The 15,574-nt window shown below is 45.1% G+C and overlaps 1 long non-coding RNA gene across 1 annotated transcript in view; it reads right to left on the bottom strand.

The window, feature by feature from the left end:
* Positions 1-6,882: 6,882 nt before the first annotated feature.
* LOC147915844 (uncharacterized) overlaps positions 6,883-15,574 on the bottom strand; it is a 68,957-nt gene continuing 60,265 nt past the window's right edge. Inside the window, exons 3-4 of the long non-coding RNA XR_015553825.1 lie at positions 7,576-7,745; positions 6,883-7,015 (exon numbers count right to left, since the gene is read on the bottom strand). This is a non-coding gene — a long non-coding RNA (uncharacterized LOC147915844). The remainder of the gene's footprint in view (positions 7,016-7,575; positions 7,746-15,574) is intronic.

Raw genomic sequence — 15,574 nt, 5'->3', positions numbered from 1 at the left:
CAACAGACACATCACTGCAGTCAGGAACAGGTTTTTCTTAAGGAGCCAAAGGAGAGAAGAGCCAATTTAGATGATAGGAGGAAAATTGTAGCAGAGCACACCTCTGTCACAAACAGGTCTTTGAAAATCCCAGGTGACTGAACTGAAATAAATGGAGAGAGTGTGCTTATTTGATGCAGGGCATGGTTTACTGCTATAGTGGATCAGCAGTGGCCAAGGGGCCAGTCCCTTGAAAACAGAGAGTGATGACAGAGCTGGCAGGAAAGGAGCTCTTGGTCACTGCATTTTTGGTTGGGGTCATAAATAGCTGGGGCATTTTGTGGGTGTCTCTAGGTTTTAATTTTTGTCTTTTGGCTTATGGAGATGCCAAGAGAAATAATATGAAAATAGGGATTTTCCAGATTTCAGGAGAAATTTAGATGAGAATACAGTATTTCCTCTCTTCCCCTTTCCAGTGGACCAAGACAATGCTAAGTGCTAACCATCATGTGGGTGGCCCCACATGTCAGTGATACAGTGGGAACAGCCAGACAGACCTGGCTTCCCACCCACGCTCCTCCATGCAGGCAGGCCCATTAACCTCCCAAACTCCGTTTCCTTATCTGTACCACGGGATGAGAATGCTGACCTTGCTGGGTTGTCGTGAGGATCGGAGATCAGATACAACTGTACCTGGCACGGAGGAGATACGTGATAGATGGTAGTTATTATGGGTCCACAGTTTATCCTGGGTGGGTAAGACAAGGCTAAACCAAGAAATGAAAACATTTTAAAGGCTGAAAATAAAAAAGAGGGAGGGAGGGGATGGTGGCATCTGGCCTGCGAGCCCTGCTGTTGCCCCTCCCTAACTCTGTCCTTTTAATGAGCCATATGTAGCTTCCGATAGATGAGATCTGGTGTCTGCAAAGACAAAACTGAGCCAAAAGGCGACATAACGTGGAATTATAGACTGCATTTCCCTCTAATGAGCCAGTCTGCTCGTTAAGAATGCAGTGCTGTTTGGAGCCCAGATTGGGTGGTGTGTGCAGTTGTGCGCCTGTGCCCTGCCTCACATGCACATGGGTGGTTTGAGCACACGAGCATGACTGCCAATATCACGGTTGGTTAGTTCCCGGCCCAACACTGGGCAGTGTGATGTATGCGGGAGGCGGTGCTGGAGCGCGGTTGTCAAGGACAACTATGGGAGTCACACAGCCTTCAAGCTACTTGGGAAATGGCCTCTTGTCAGATCTTGCTGAGTGAAGAGGTACTCTGGAAGTGAGATGAAAAAGGACACTAGCCGCTCCCCCAAAGGGCTTACTGCTCAGCTGGAAGACCACACACACACCCTACGCACATACACACACAACATGCATGTGCTCTACACACACAACGTGCATATGCATACCACACCCAGACCACAGACACACACCATGCATCACATATGTGTACACATCCACATGCGCCAACACATGCACACCACACACATGTACACACACCCAACACACACATATACACACATCACACACACACCCACCACACAGAGACCACAGACACATACAAACACCATGTATCACACATATTTACACATACCACATGTACCAAACACACGTATATGCACCACACACACATGCATGCCACACACAGCACACATACACATATCCATATATATCACACACATATACTCCTGCACATATATACTAACCCCACACTATACTCATGCACATATATCACACACACAGCACACACTTATACACACACACCATATACATAGACAATACACACCCACATAAATCACCCACACCCCACATCACACCCACAATTCTAGGCATACTACATACATGTAGACACACACTCCAGATAAATACATACCACACATATACACATACATTTATACCACATATCACACAAATATACACACCACACTCACAGTACACACTTGTACACACATACACACGCTACACAAACACCCAACACAAAACACACACATGTACCCACATCACACACATAAAAAAATTCCCACACACTAAACATAAACCTACACACAAAACACACATATGCACACATATGTCTTACACACACATCAGACACCTACAGAAATCCTCCCACACCCCACATACATCACACACATATCCATATCACAAACATGAACACACATGCACCACCCATACCACCCACATATCACTCACACACACATCACACATGTGTATATATATGCATACCACATCCACCCACACACAGCACACACATACAAACACAACTCCACTCCACATACGTACACAGCCCCACCACATACACACATCATGCATACATCCACATGCCACGAATCACACACCTGACTACATATAACACACACACGACGTGCTGAAACTTCTCATGTCTACACACATAACACGTATATGCAATACCACACACACATCCCATAAACACACATAACAAGCGCACACAGAAAGTGCCTTGCTGTGCGCAAGAGTATGCCTCTTTGGGGACCAGAATGCTAAACCTGCAGTGCTCAGAGCTATGGGGGCAGGAAGTACAGTAAGTCATTGGGAGTGATAAAGTGGGGTCATTCTGCTTCCATCTCTTAATTTCCGAACCCATTAATTTTTCCTTTTGGGGACATAGAACCATATAGGGGTCTCTGACTTAATGCACATACTACATCCTGAACACAGGATGCAGAACAGCATCCTGTCCTGGCAGAGTGTTTCAGCTGTGCTTTTAGAAGGTTGTTCCAAAATTCTGAGACTGGCAGATTTTGGATGGTGTGGTATGTGATACAGTGAGGAATCCCATGGGTCCACTCCCTTATTTCTTTCACCATGAAGCAGATCCTCTGTTGGATGCTATGTTGTTAGGGATTCTGAGACTGTGGATCAAACATACTATAAAATTCTGGATAGTGGTGCTGGCTGAGGCTCTGTGAGCAGGAAAGACAAATTCATTTTGAGATAGGTATCTATCCCTGTGAAGAGGAACTGCTGACCCTTCCAAGATGAGAGAGGCCCAATGTATGTGACTTGTCACCAAATGGTCCATTGGTATCCTTGAGGAGTAGCAACACATCAGGGACTCAATATTGATCTTGGTTGCTGACAGATTGGGTAGTCCAAGGCAGCAGTATCTAGATCAGCCTTGTTAAGTGCTGTTGGGTCAAAATTTTTGGGTCCATCCGTAGTCGCCTTCTCTGTTCCTGTGGCCATTCCTCTCATGTGTCTATTATGCCAGTTCTGATAGCTGATGACAAAGAATAGCTAACATCAACCGGCCAAGTCATTTTGTCTACTTGGTTGTTCAGTACCTCTTCTGTGAGGATGATTTTTCAATGGGTGTTAAAGTGTGATACAACAATCTTGACACTTAATGCTCAACCTCATATGTCTAACTGCATGCCTCTACCCCAGGACTCCTCACCAATCTTTCAGTTCCTTTACTCCCAGGCTTCTGGCCAACCCAAGAATTTCTATATATACTCACCTCAAGTCACAAAGTGGATGACTAGGTGCACTGCTCGCTTCTCTGCCCACTGGGAAGGTTTTCCTTATTCATCATCTTTCAAGGTCACCCCCCAAATATGGCTGTAATATAGCTGCCATTCATTTTTGACTTGCATCCCATATCAAGCCACATGAGAGACAATTCTCTGTGGGTCTCTATTGTTTCTGCATGTTTGCAAGGAGAGGCACTGACTGCCTTTGTTCCAGACCATCTTCTCTAGGATGTTTGTATAATGAACAGCCTTCAAAGACAGAGATAGTGTGTCCCTCCAGAGCAAACAGCAGACACACTCACTGTCTACTATAGAAGATTTTGGTCTCCTAAGCTCAAGGTTTCTCTCCTGTATGCAACCCACTATATGTGCATGTGTTACCTAGCATTCTTTGCATTGCCTTACAGGAATTGGAGCTCAGGGAACTGGTGCAAAAAAATGCTCATATCCTGGATACTGCTGTTGTGCTGAGTAATAAAGTTCTTTCTCTTTGACCTCATATCTTCTGCTAGCCTCATACAACTGTGGCAGGATAACCTATTAGCTTACAAGCAGGGTAAAATCTCAGACCCTTCACAGTTCTTGACAAGCTGACCCATCAAAAACCAAGCTTGGACTTTCTCCTCCTTTAGTTGGTCATATAGGACCCTCCTTTGGCAATAGGCGAGAGCTGGGGATAGGCACTGGTGCAACTGGGATGTGTTACAATGGGTTCCCTGCCCATGCAACTTTCTCATGCTTCTGGTCCCACTCATTTCCACTTTACAATAGATTACTTCTGAGCCTGTCTGACTTTATGACTTGGCAGTTCCAACAGAACCCAGATCACAATGGACAGTCTGGTCGCATGGTCACGTGATGCCCCATGGTCTAGCATTCCATCAGAAACATGCCCAGAAACATGCCAGGAGCTTTCTCAAAAGATATAAAATTTAACTGTAGAGGCATGGCCTTCCTCCAGAATCCTGGAGGCCTGCATTGTTGTTTTCTCACTGGGACTTACCATAAACTCCACACTATATCTTTTTATACTACTGACACTTCGAACACCATAGGGTCTGCTGGATCAATGGCCCATGTTGCAGCTTGCCCCACAGCCTGGAGCTGCTGCAGAGCCCATTCCTACTCCAGGCCCCACTGAGAGCTGGCAGTCTGCTGTGTCACCTGGTATATGGGCTGGAACAGCATTCCTGGGTGTGGAATGTGCTGTCTCCATAGGAGGCCAAAGAGGTCTATCAGGTGCAATGCTTCATTTTTTTGTGAGAGAGGATGCAAGATATTTGTCTTTTACTTTAGAGGGGATATCCTGGACGCCTAGAGACTTCACTGTGGGGGCAGCTCCCTGATTCTTCATATATCCCCCTTCTGGAGTGCATGTGTCTTCCCAACTCCTCCGATGTGTAGCAACCTCTTTCTCATCTTTCCTGATCAACATGATGTCATCAGTGTAATGGATCAATGTGACATTCTGCAGAATGTCCAGATGGTCCAGATCTCCTGGGACTATACTATGGCAGAGGGTGAGTGAGTTAAAAAAACCCTAGAAGAAAACTGAATTACAGTGATACTGTTTTTTAGTCGTGTACCGGTACATGTAATATGTGCCTGAGGCTTATTAATCTGTTCTAGCAATGAAGTCATGTCTAGCACAGCAGCTTTGATGAGGATTGCTAGCTGGCTAAGTCTGCAGCAGACAACAGTCAATCTCGAGGATCCACCTGGTTTCTGCAGGAGCTGGACTGGCAAATTAAAGAGAGATATTTTGGAGACCACCACCCCTGTATCCTTTAAGTCTTTAATGGACACAAATTGCCACCCCTGGACTATGATATTGCTTCTGATTTATTATCTGTGCTGGGAACAGGGTGGGGTGGGGGCAATTTCAGAGGCTCCCATTTGGCCTTCCCCACTGTGGTAGCTCTTACCCAATAGGCCAGGGATCCAACATGGGGTTACACCAATTACCAAGTCTATCAATTCCAATTACATCCTCAGGGACTGGAGACATGACTACTGTGTGGATCCAGGGACCATGCAGAGGACACACTGTGAGCCAAGCTTTAGCCAGGATTTTATTTCCTGGCCTTGTGAGCCCCAACTCTAATAGGGGAGCTGTGAAAACACCTCAGGTCTCCAGGTATCAATGCCAACTCAGACCTGTGTCTGATAGTCCTGAAAATATCTGGGTATTTTCCTTTCCTCGCTGTATGTAGGTCTCTTTGGGAAAGAACTGGAGGAATCACCATGGTACATACTTGCCAAGGTGTCGCAGTGTCATTCTGTCTAGGGATCTGGCCACCTCTTTAGTCAGTAGGATCCACAACTGAAAATCTTCTCAGGTCCAGGAAATAAGGCAAAGGGCAGTGACTTTTCATTGGATTGACCACCCTCTGCTCCTGCTCCTCCATTCATGCCTTCTTCTGATTGTGGGTATTAAGCAGCACTCTCATTGGCTGACCATCTGTTTTTCCCTCAGTCTTAAGTTCAACTATCTTGCTCAAGCATGTTCAAACTCTAATTCCAGGGGTGCTCCCCTGGCTCCTGCCGGTTCATGCTAGCTAATTCTCGCAGCTTTGGGATATAATCTTTTTCTTTCCTTATGAAACGCAATATATCCCCAGTTGGATTATGCTGAAATTTAATCTTAGTTATTGGCCTGGCAGCCAGAATAAGAGATGGGACAGCTCCTGAGGTGGGCACCTGTCACCTTGCTAAGAAGAGGACTCTACAGTATCATTTTGAATTGGAAAAATGCTAGCTCTGACTCTGGCGGGGAAGGGGGCTACCTCTCAAAGCTTTGAGGGTTCAGGGAGTCTGAAGAATCAGATCCTTGAGACTATCCACCCAGATGTCCCCATCCCAGCTTTTAGGGTCTCATGTTTTCCCAACCAGGGCCCTGATCCCATAATAGATCTGCCTTGGCTGAGCATTTAAACATCACTGGGGCTTCACAATCCTAACTATCAGATTTTGAGTTTGCTCCTCAACTGTGTCTGCTTTTCCACTGCAGGAGATGAAAGCCTCTTTATAAACTACCAGCATGGCCTCTGGCTCCCACACTTAGCTTTTATCTGTATGTTAACTGCTCTCAATTTCTCCTTATTCCCCTGCAGGCCACCAGTACAATTTAGTAGCAACAAGCAAACTCCACCATCCTTGTAGGCCATGTTCCCTCTCATATCTCTCAAATACCTTAATCTTTGCACAGGCAAAGGCATTCTCCTCTACCAGAATGTTTTCCTAGGTAACCACACATGAAATCTTCAACAAGTGGGCTGCCACCTTGTGCTAGGGAATATCTTTATCCCACATACTACTCAGGACAGGGTCCTTCTTGTCAGCTAGGTCCTGAGTAACCCAGTTTCAAAATTCCATCTTACTGCCAGCTTTCTCAGACATCTCTTGGTGTCTCTCATGTCTTTTGAGCAGCAGATACCCGCACAGGATTAGATGTGCAAGATATTTATTGGAGTAAACCCCTCAAAGAATAAAAGAGGAGCAGGAATAGGCAGGGAGAGTCTTGAGACTGCAACGCAGGTCTGGCACCTATGAAAGAAGAGAGGGAAGGAAGGAGTGAGTAGGAAGAACTATGGACCACTGTGCAGTTCTAGGTAAGTTGTGGCCAGGTCGATGGGAAGGCCCTGAGCCAAAGTTGCTCATTAGAGAATTCCAAGTTATGCAGGACGGGACTGGTCTAGTAACCCCACCATTCTCTCTCATTGGCTGGGAGCAGTTCAGAAATCGATAGTGGAGCCAAAGGTGCAGGAGCTAGAGACTGTCAATCAGCTATTCTCCCCACAGCAGGTTCTCTTAAGTGGAGATCTGAGTGACGCATCTCCATGGCCACCATGATGGGAGGACGACCCCACTTACAGGATTGATGGAGACAGCTACCAAGAGAACAGTCAAGCAGAGCCAGCCGCTGGGTGCTCTTCAGAAAGGAAGGAGAAGTTATTCAGGCAGCAGAAAAGTTAGAGTATGAGTCCTCAGAAACCAATGCCTAACTTAGCTGTCCCCAATTCAGCCATAACTTTTCTACCCCTTTGGTTAAGCTGAGAAGTTAAAGAAGACCCTTTAGGATCCAAAGTACTTCAAAACAGAGACACCTGTAACCAGAGCCTAAAACCCACACTGGCAGGTATGGTAACTTTCTTGGCTTCCAAAGCACCAAGTAATGCTGAAGGTGGCAGTCTCAGGCACATATTCCAGATGTGTCAGGCCAGGTCACTCCACTTGGAATGCTCATCTCCTCCAACTTCCAAGTGACTCTCTCCATCTATGAACAGGAAAATCAGGCAATGTCAATATCAAGGAAAGGTATTTAGGAGGGGGCAGTAACCTCAGTTACTCAGTTTACAATTCTCAGTTTACCTGCCATGGAAGCACCTGATAGCAACATAAAAACTAAGTGATTCCTGATTTAAGACACTATTGCTTCAGTGTATGCTTAAGCATAAAAGCTCCCCACACGCGTGATGCAATTCTCTAATTACACAATTACCCAGCCCATTGCCAGAAAAGGACCAGGGCCCTGGAGAGTTCATCTGGGTACATGTTAATTGGCTGACCAACCAACTGATTTCTCCTGTTCAAAGACTTGGAGGAAATGAGTCCAAATTCTGACAGCAGGAAATTTTTGTGGCTGTGTTCTGTTTCCTGGGCCAGTGGAGTCTATATTAAGGATTGCCCTCTTCTCTAGACCCATATCTGACCACTGGGTTTGCAGTTCTAGGTTCATGGAGTTTCAAGGTTAGAAGGGACCATACAAGCCATCCCACCCAACCCGCCCATGACCTGAAATGTTGGCAACACTGTCGTGTAGATGTGCAGACCTGGTGATGCCATCCATATCAACTCTGGTATCACATATGTTTCCCTTTCTGCCGATCCAGACACAGCTAAAAGTAGCTATTGGCCCATGTTCTGGCTCTTACAATTATTTGTTGTCAAAAGTGTTCTGTGTCCAAATGTCTAGGCCCCATGACTTGAAAGCTTACACACTGAGCATAAATGTAGTTATCATAATAAATTTGAAATCAAATCCCATACTAACTTCCCCTGGCCATCCCACACATTCCCATCGCACCATGCAACCAGCTGGCATATGGCTTAGGAAATATCAGCCACACACCAGTAAAAACAAGGCACAGTTAGGAAGCATATCTGCTGTCAAGAAACCATGCAATTAATTTCAAAGTAAAAAATAATTGGATTATCTGTGCCATGGCTTCATTAGTGCAGATAATTGGGAGATTTTAGTAGTACATTTCCTTCCTTCTTGAAGAAAATGCTTATAATGTAATGATGTGGATCCCTCCCCTTTAGGTTTACACTGGGTGGGAGTTTATAGCTTATGTCTGGTAACTTTAGTTGGCAGGTAAGGGGTAAAGTACTAGAAAAAAGTAACCTTGGTGGCCCAGACCATGAGAGAAATCACTGAAGCCCTAACTATCACTGTACACCATCACCCCATGTGAACATGACATCTGCCACACACTGCCACACTGGGGTTGAAGCCACACAGACGCATGTTCTCCAGAAGGAGTCAGTGGTCAGAGTCAGGCTGGCCAAGCGAGATCTGGCAAGGAAGTAACAGAATAAATCCAGGCAGGAAGGATCCTGAGGGCAAGGGCTGAGAGTCAGCAAGAATAGCAGAAAGACAAGGTGATACCCAAGATAGGAAGAGACAGTTCTGTCCTCCATGTTGCCCTGCCTGCTGTCTGGGCTTGGCTCAGGGCAAGATTTCTCAAAGTGTGGTCACACGACTACCTACAGGAAAATCACCAAAGGGCTTGTAACAAGGCAGATTCCTGGGTCCCTGCCACAGACCTGTTTAATCAGCCTCTTTGGGAGCTGGGCCCAGAAATATGAATTTTAACAAGTTCCCTGGGAGATTCTCATACAATGGAAATTTCAGACTCACTGCTCTGGGGACATGGTACAAACTCCAGCAGGAGAGTTCCACCTGCCTAGGTGTGAATCAGTATCTCCTTATGGCAGGCTCATCATGAGGGGGGTCTTCACAACCCCCACTGGCATCGATACTCACCAGTATCAAATCCAAAATGGGTTTAATGAGCATGTTCTTTTCGAGAAATGCTGTTCACTAATCCCAGACCAGCAATGGGCAATCTCTTAAGGCAGAAAGGCTGAAAATAAGCAACAACTTATTTTCTCAGAAGTGGTAAGGGGGGAGCGGCTGTCTTTTCTAGCTGGATGTGCTGAATTAGAACCATGCAAAAACAAATACAGTTCCCCTGGGGCCCCGTGCATAATTTATTTCCAGATTTAATGAATGGCCACGTGCCTGAGTTAGTGGAAAATAACCCGCAGACTGGCTCATCCCTGAAGTGCAGTGGAAAAGCCTCTCTCGCTGATGCCACTGAAGGACGCTGACCCATTTCCACATCCTAATCTCCCGGCAAAGCAGGTGACATGGCGGGTAGACAAGGTAGGCAGGCTGCCTGCTTTGCCTCTGAGAACACAGTTTCTCGACGTCCTCTGAAATGTCTATTGATCTGAGCATGTAGCTGATGTCAACACTGATTGTCTGAGGGGAGGCTGCTCAATATCACAAGGTCATGATGAGGAAAAAACCTAATAATTCACTATCCTTGTACACAAAGGACTAGGCATTGTTTTCTTCCTTCTTAATAGTATCTTTCTGTGGCTGCCGAGTGACTCTCTCCCTGTCACTGGCCTTGCTGTGGGATTTAGGTCTTACATTCGCTTTTTATTTACCTGTTTCTACCCTGGCTTAACTTTTCAGATTCACGTCACAGCGAACACCTGCTTTGTATGCTCTGTCCCTGCTGCAGCCTCATCGCACAAAAGGCTGATTTAAGTCCTCAAGAGAAAGCCACTATTTCCCAAGCCCTGGGACTTTTCTGAATTATATTTTCTGCCTGGTAGGAGCACCGTCTCTATACTGAAATAATGTTTATCGGTGCTTAATTGATTTAATAGGCACCTGCCTCGCAGCTGTACTGTTGGGCTTAATGAATTCGTTAGTTTGTAAGGTTTTGTGAGATTTGCAGAGGGAATGAGGGCTAGTGACGGTGCATGGGCACTGCTGTTGCTATCTGCTGCCGTAGCCCACACAGCACTTAGAGATGAATCTTGTCAAGTGCCACACCTCGCCGGAAGGGTGGCCACCGTGAGCAGAAGCAGGGCAGCTTTTAATAACACAGAGTTAGCTCTGTCCTTCTGGCTGCTCCTACCCAAAATTACGAGGTAGGCAAAGTTCGGGTTCAGAGGTACTACTCTCCTCTTTGTTTTGCACATTATTTTGTCCCTTGATTCATTCCTTCTCTCTGTTCTCCCACGCCCCTCCTCTCTCTCCATCCCTCACACTCTTTTTCTCTCCTCCTCTTCTCTAGGAAATAACCCCTACTTGCACCTTGCTGTCAGAAAAACACAGGATAAACCGATTCACATTAAGGAATAAGCAACTAAAAGGTTAACATCCCTCCACAGGATGTGTATTTTAAGAAGAAAATCTTAAATCTGAGGGAAGAAAATGCTATCATAGTGGAAATTCACACACTAGCATAGAGGTGAGGGAGAAAGTGGGATTTTCATTGTTCTCGAAATCGCAATACTAGTTAATATCCTTCTGCCTTTTCTTTAAGGTTAATAGAAACCCCTGTTTCTTGGATCACAAGTATCAATTTCATTCCATATATTCAGGTGTGTCAGAAATATAATTCTTTGTTTTACTTTTTGCTCTTTAAGCCTCCATTCCTCTGGGTTTGCAGAAATTTCATTTCAATTAATTTGGCTTCTCCCCTCTCGCTTTTCCCTGGGTTGCCTCTCAATTTTGGAGGCTTACACAGGGCCAGGTATTGGGAGGGGACATCTGGTCCTCAGGATCATTCGCCATCCATGCTGGCCTCCCCCAAGGAGTCCACCTTGCCATCTGGTCTTCAGTTATTGGTTCACCAGGTGGCTGCTGACTCATCCCTTGTTCCTGACCACAAGACTCCTTCACATCCAGCTCTCTCGAAGCTACTTCCAGGACCTCTTGGGCACATAGGTGTTAACTGTTTCTGCCACACAATTCCGGGCCTCAGAAATCTCCAAGAGGCTGTCCAAAATCTTTCCCCATTTCTTTGCCACTCACATGGATCCTACCAGTGCCCCACACCATGTTGGGGCATGAGAACAGCATTATATTGTGGGATCATGTTGCTACCTGAGCTCTAGCTGAGAACCTGGATGCAGGTCCCTTCCTTCTCCTGGCAGAACCAACCAAAATGGGTAGGGAGGGCGTCTGTCTTTCCTCCCTAATCCTGGACCAGCCTGAAACCTAGAAGGGGGAGTAGAAACACTTCTCAGGGACCTACCAGCCTCTAAGTTCTTGGGGCTTTCTTCCACCTCAGCTCCTCCCCATGGCTAATCAGTTACTCCTCTTTTCTCTGATTTCTGCTTTTCTTGAGGCCAGAAATGCAAAATGACTGAATAGAGGGATGATCCAAGGGATGCAAGAAAAAGATAGAGATTGATTTTATTTTAAAATATCCAGCAAACTGTAAAATGCTGTGCTAGCCATTGTGAGGGATATAAAGTATGATAAAGCATAGGCCTTGTCCGCAAGAAACTTACACACATAAATGTAATGCTAAATACCAACTCAGGAGTCATGTGAATTTATAAGGAAAAAAGAAGTCAGTTCATAATTGCCACCACACTTTTCCTTTTTTCCTTTTTTTCATTTGTCCCTTTGAAGGAATTAAGACTCTTCAGCTGCCAGTGGGAATTTCTTAAAGTTAGAAGCTAAAAAGAATACTAAATAGAATAGACTTTATATCAACAAATATTACTATAGCTTGAATCTGTGATTAAACTAGAAATATCAAAGCTTTACCATGGAATTTACTTACTTTGAGCAGTACTGGATATAAATAAATGCTAAGACTAGAGGATTTGAACACACACCCCCCTCGCCTTAGAATTGTAATGTCATTTGCCTTTTGTAAAGATCTATAAGTTTGGAGACTTTATTTTTCCAAATATAATAAGTTGGGCACAACAGCCACACAATTTGGGGACTGGTGTGGAAGGAGATGATTGGATTAGTCAGGGTAGGTAAGGCTAGCTGCTATAACAACAACTCAAAGTCTCCAGGCCTTGACACAGTGAAGGTTATTTTTCACTCACTTCACAACCCATTGGTTCCCCACAGTCATCTGGGGACCTAGCCTCTGCATTTAATGCATGGCTCCCAAGTTCACCCTGGGTGACAGTAAGCCCACTAATGGGGATGAGAGAGTGTGCAGGATCATGCCGGAGATCTTATGGGCCTGCCTTAGAGGTAATACACATCACTTCCTCTCGTCTTGCACTGTCTAGAGCTCAGTCACATGGCTCTATCTAACTGAAGAGGTTGGGAAAAGTCATCTAGCTGTGGGTCCAGGAGAAAAAGGCAACAGGTTTGGCAAGCACATTGCAGCTTCTCTGCCATATTTGTGAGCAAAATTATCTGACTGCATAAGGCTCCCAGTGACTAAAGCTTTGTTAGCAAAGAACCAGTGTTGCTTCATATATAAAGAGAGCTGGACTGTCAGAGAGGCGTGATACTTCTATCTGACCTCCTTCCTTCCTCCTGCTCCCCTTCCCCATCTCAGTCCACACAACTTGGGAGGATGGATAGGCAAGGCTAGAGCCTGCATCTGCACACTTGCTGGTGCCTTACAGCTTTCTTTAGAAAGCTGAGGATGGGCCGGCTCCGTGGCTTAGTGGTTGGGTGAGTGCACTCCGCTGCTGGCGGCCCGGGTTCGGATCCCGGGCGTGCACCGGACCCACCGCTTCTCCGGCCATGCTGAGGCCGCGTCCCACATACAGAAACTAGAGGCTGTGCAACTATGACATACAGCTATCCGTTGGGGCTTTGAGGGGAAAAATAAATAAATAAAATCTTTAAAAAAAAAAAAAAAAAAAAAAAAAAGAAAGCTGAGGAAAGAGCAGTCAGAACTGGGCTTCTCCTCCAGGTGCTCTGCAGCGCCTGGCCCCAGCTCAGAAAGCACAGCACATGAATAATCAGCACTAATGAATGTCAGCCTCATCACTGGATGTTGGCAGAGGCTCAGAATGGCACTGCAGAGAAACCTGGGTAGCTATGCAGGGCATGTGGGGTGGGGAAGGAGCCAAGACCTACTGAGCGTGTGGATGGAGGACTGTCTGTGATGAGAGGGTTCTGATGGAAAGTATTTTGGTCTCTCTCGTGCTGTTCAAGCCAAGCCCAGGCACTGTAAAGCACTCACTTTATTGATTGAAAGGGAATCATTCTGAGGCAGAAAATGTCAACAGCGCTAGTGGGAATTCTGCTTTTGCTCTTTAGCATCTAAGTGGCTTTAAGGAAATGGATTAACGTGGTGTTTTCAGATGAAATATTCTTTATCTCCTGTCCTCAGACACATTGTATATATATGCAAGGCAGCCTTCTTCTGGAACGAGCCACCACCTCAGGACAGAGGGCTGGCACCTCCGTAATAGCTGTGACATTTTTGTCAATGGATCAGACTTGAGGAGCTGGTTGGTTTAGGCAGCCATCTTCTTACATTACACACGTCTCAAAAAACTGGAACCTGAGGAAGCGACATTTGCCACAATGAGCCAAGCTTACAAAAAACAGCAAGGGCATTTAGGTTATGACCCAGGGAGAAAGGCAGTCGTCACCCAAGATGAATTGCGTGATGGAATTGGAGATGGAGAATGGTGGAGAACTAGCCTGGGCTTTTCAGATGGGAGCATAGGTGAAGTTGTAGGAGACGAGGATGAATGTATCTGATGAGGAATGTATGGTAGAAAGAACTCTGTCGTTCTTTCCTTCTTGCTTCTAGTATGTTCTAAAACAGTAAAGTATTGAATTAGCCTTTCAGCTAAAAAATAATCCATCTTCAATTCATCTCTGTGGAGTCAGGGGGGATGGAGTATATGAAATTCCAAAGTATCTTCCCTCCGATGCTTCTATACTCATGGGCTTCATAAACATTCAATCCAGCCAACTCTTCACCACTATATATAATCTCATAACCGTGTTATTTACCACAGAGGGTCAAGCTCTTAATATAGCTTTCCTCAGAGAGAACAGTTGTGCTGGATGTCAGCTTCAGAGAGCCTCACGCTGAGTGCCCCCCAGAACTCTGTCACCAACACTATTTCCTGCTGGAGTGAGGTCAGGGTCCTGAGAACTTTCTTCTGGTAGGTCTTTGCCCAGTCCTGCCTACCTTAGAAAATCAAGTGAACACCTGGGTCTCCGTTGTGGTTACAATGAGTTACAGTTGAACTTTGATAATATGCAAAATACACTTTTTCCCATACACTGTCAACCTGCCACGGAATTACATAATCACTCTTTTTCTGAGGAGTTAAGTTTCTAAAAAGAAGTTTAATTGCTAAAAGCACACATAACATGCTTTTGATTTCTCAAGCAATGGTTTGGGTCAGCTGGGTTTTTTTTTTCTGATTATAAAATTATGAGACAAGGTCATTGAATCTTCTGACCACAGAAGGTCAAAGAGGTCTTTGTCATTTCAGTTTTTTTTTCATTCTTTCATGCCCTCATCAATGATTTGTTGTTGAAGACTACTATGGACCAGGAGAAAAGTTATACAGGAAAGGAGAATCTTGTTGCCAAAAGGTATTGAGGAAATACAGTGCTTTGAGGTTCTTGTCTTTAAAGAATTGGAGGAACTGAAGGAATAATCAGGAATTATGGATTTGATTTTTGGCATGGGCGTTGAACCAGTGTAAGACTCTGTAGAGTTAGTTGATTATCCAAAGGTTTTCATTTCCCCATTCATATCTAAAATCCTTAGGTAAAATGCACTAAAAATAAGCCAGATACTATTTCTAGTCCTGAAGTCATCCTGAACAGTATCTCCAGAATGGATATTGTCCTCAATGATAATCAGGTGATTTGCTAAGATTAGAAGTGGAAATAAATCAGCTAAGTAATGCTTATGTCATTCACAAGAGACCAAAGTGAATATCAACAAACGTCATCAAGGTAGGTGCTCCTATCCATGTATAGTGTTGGAAGCCAGTAATGAAAGGAGATTGTAGATACAGTTACCCAGTCGAATATTTAAATGTGTCCTTATT

Source organism: Ceratotherium simum, chromosome 12 (genome assembly GCF_057802395.1).
Source record: "Ceratotherium simum simum isolate JZ-2026a chromosome 12, ASM5780239v1, whole genome shotgun sequence".
Classification (NCBI taxonomy): Eukaryota; Metazoa; Chordata; class Mammalia; order Perissodactyla; family Rhinocerotidae; genus Ceratotherium; species Ceratotherium simum.
Note: the sequence above shows the minus strand (reverse complement) of the source record. Positions and strands in the feature narration are given on the sequence as shown.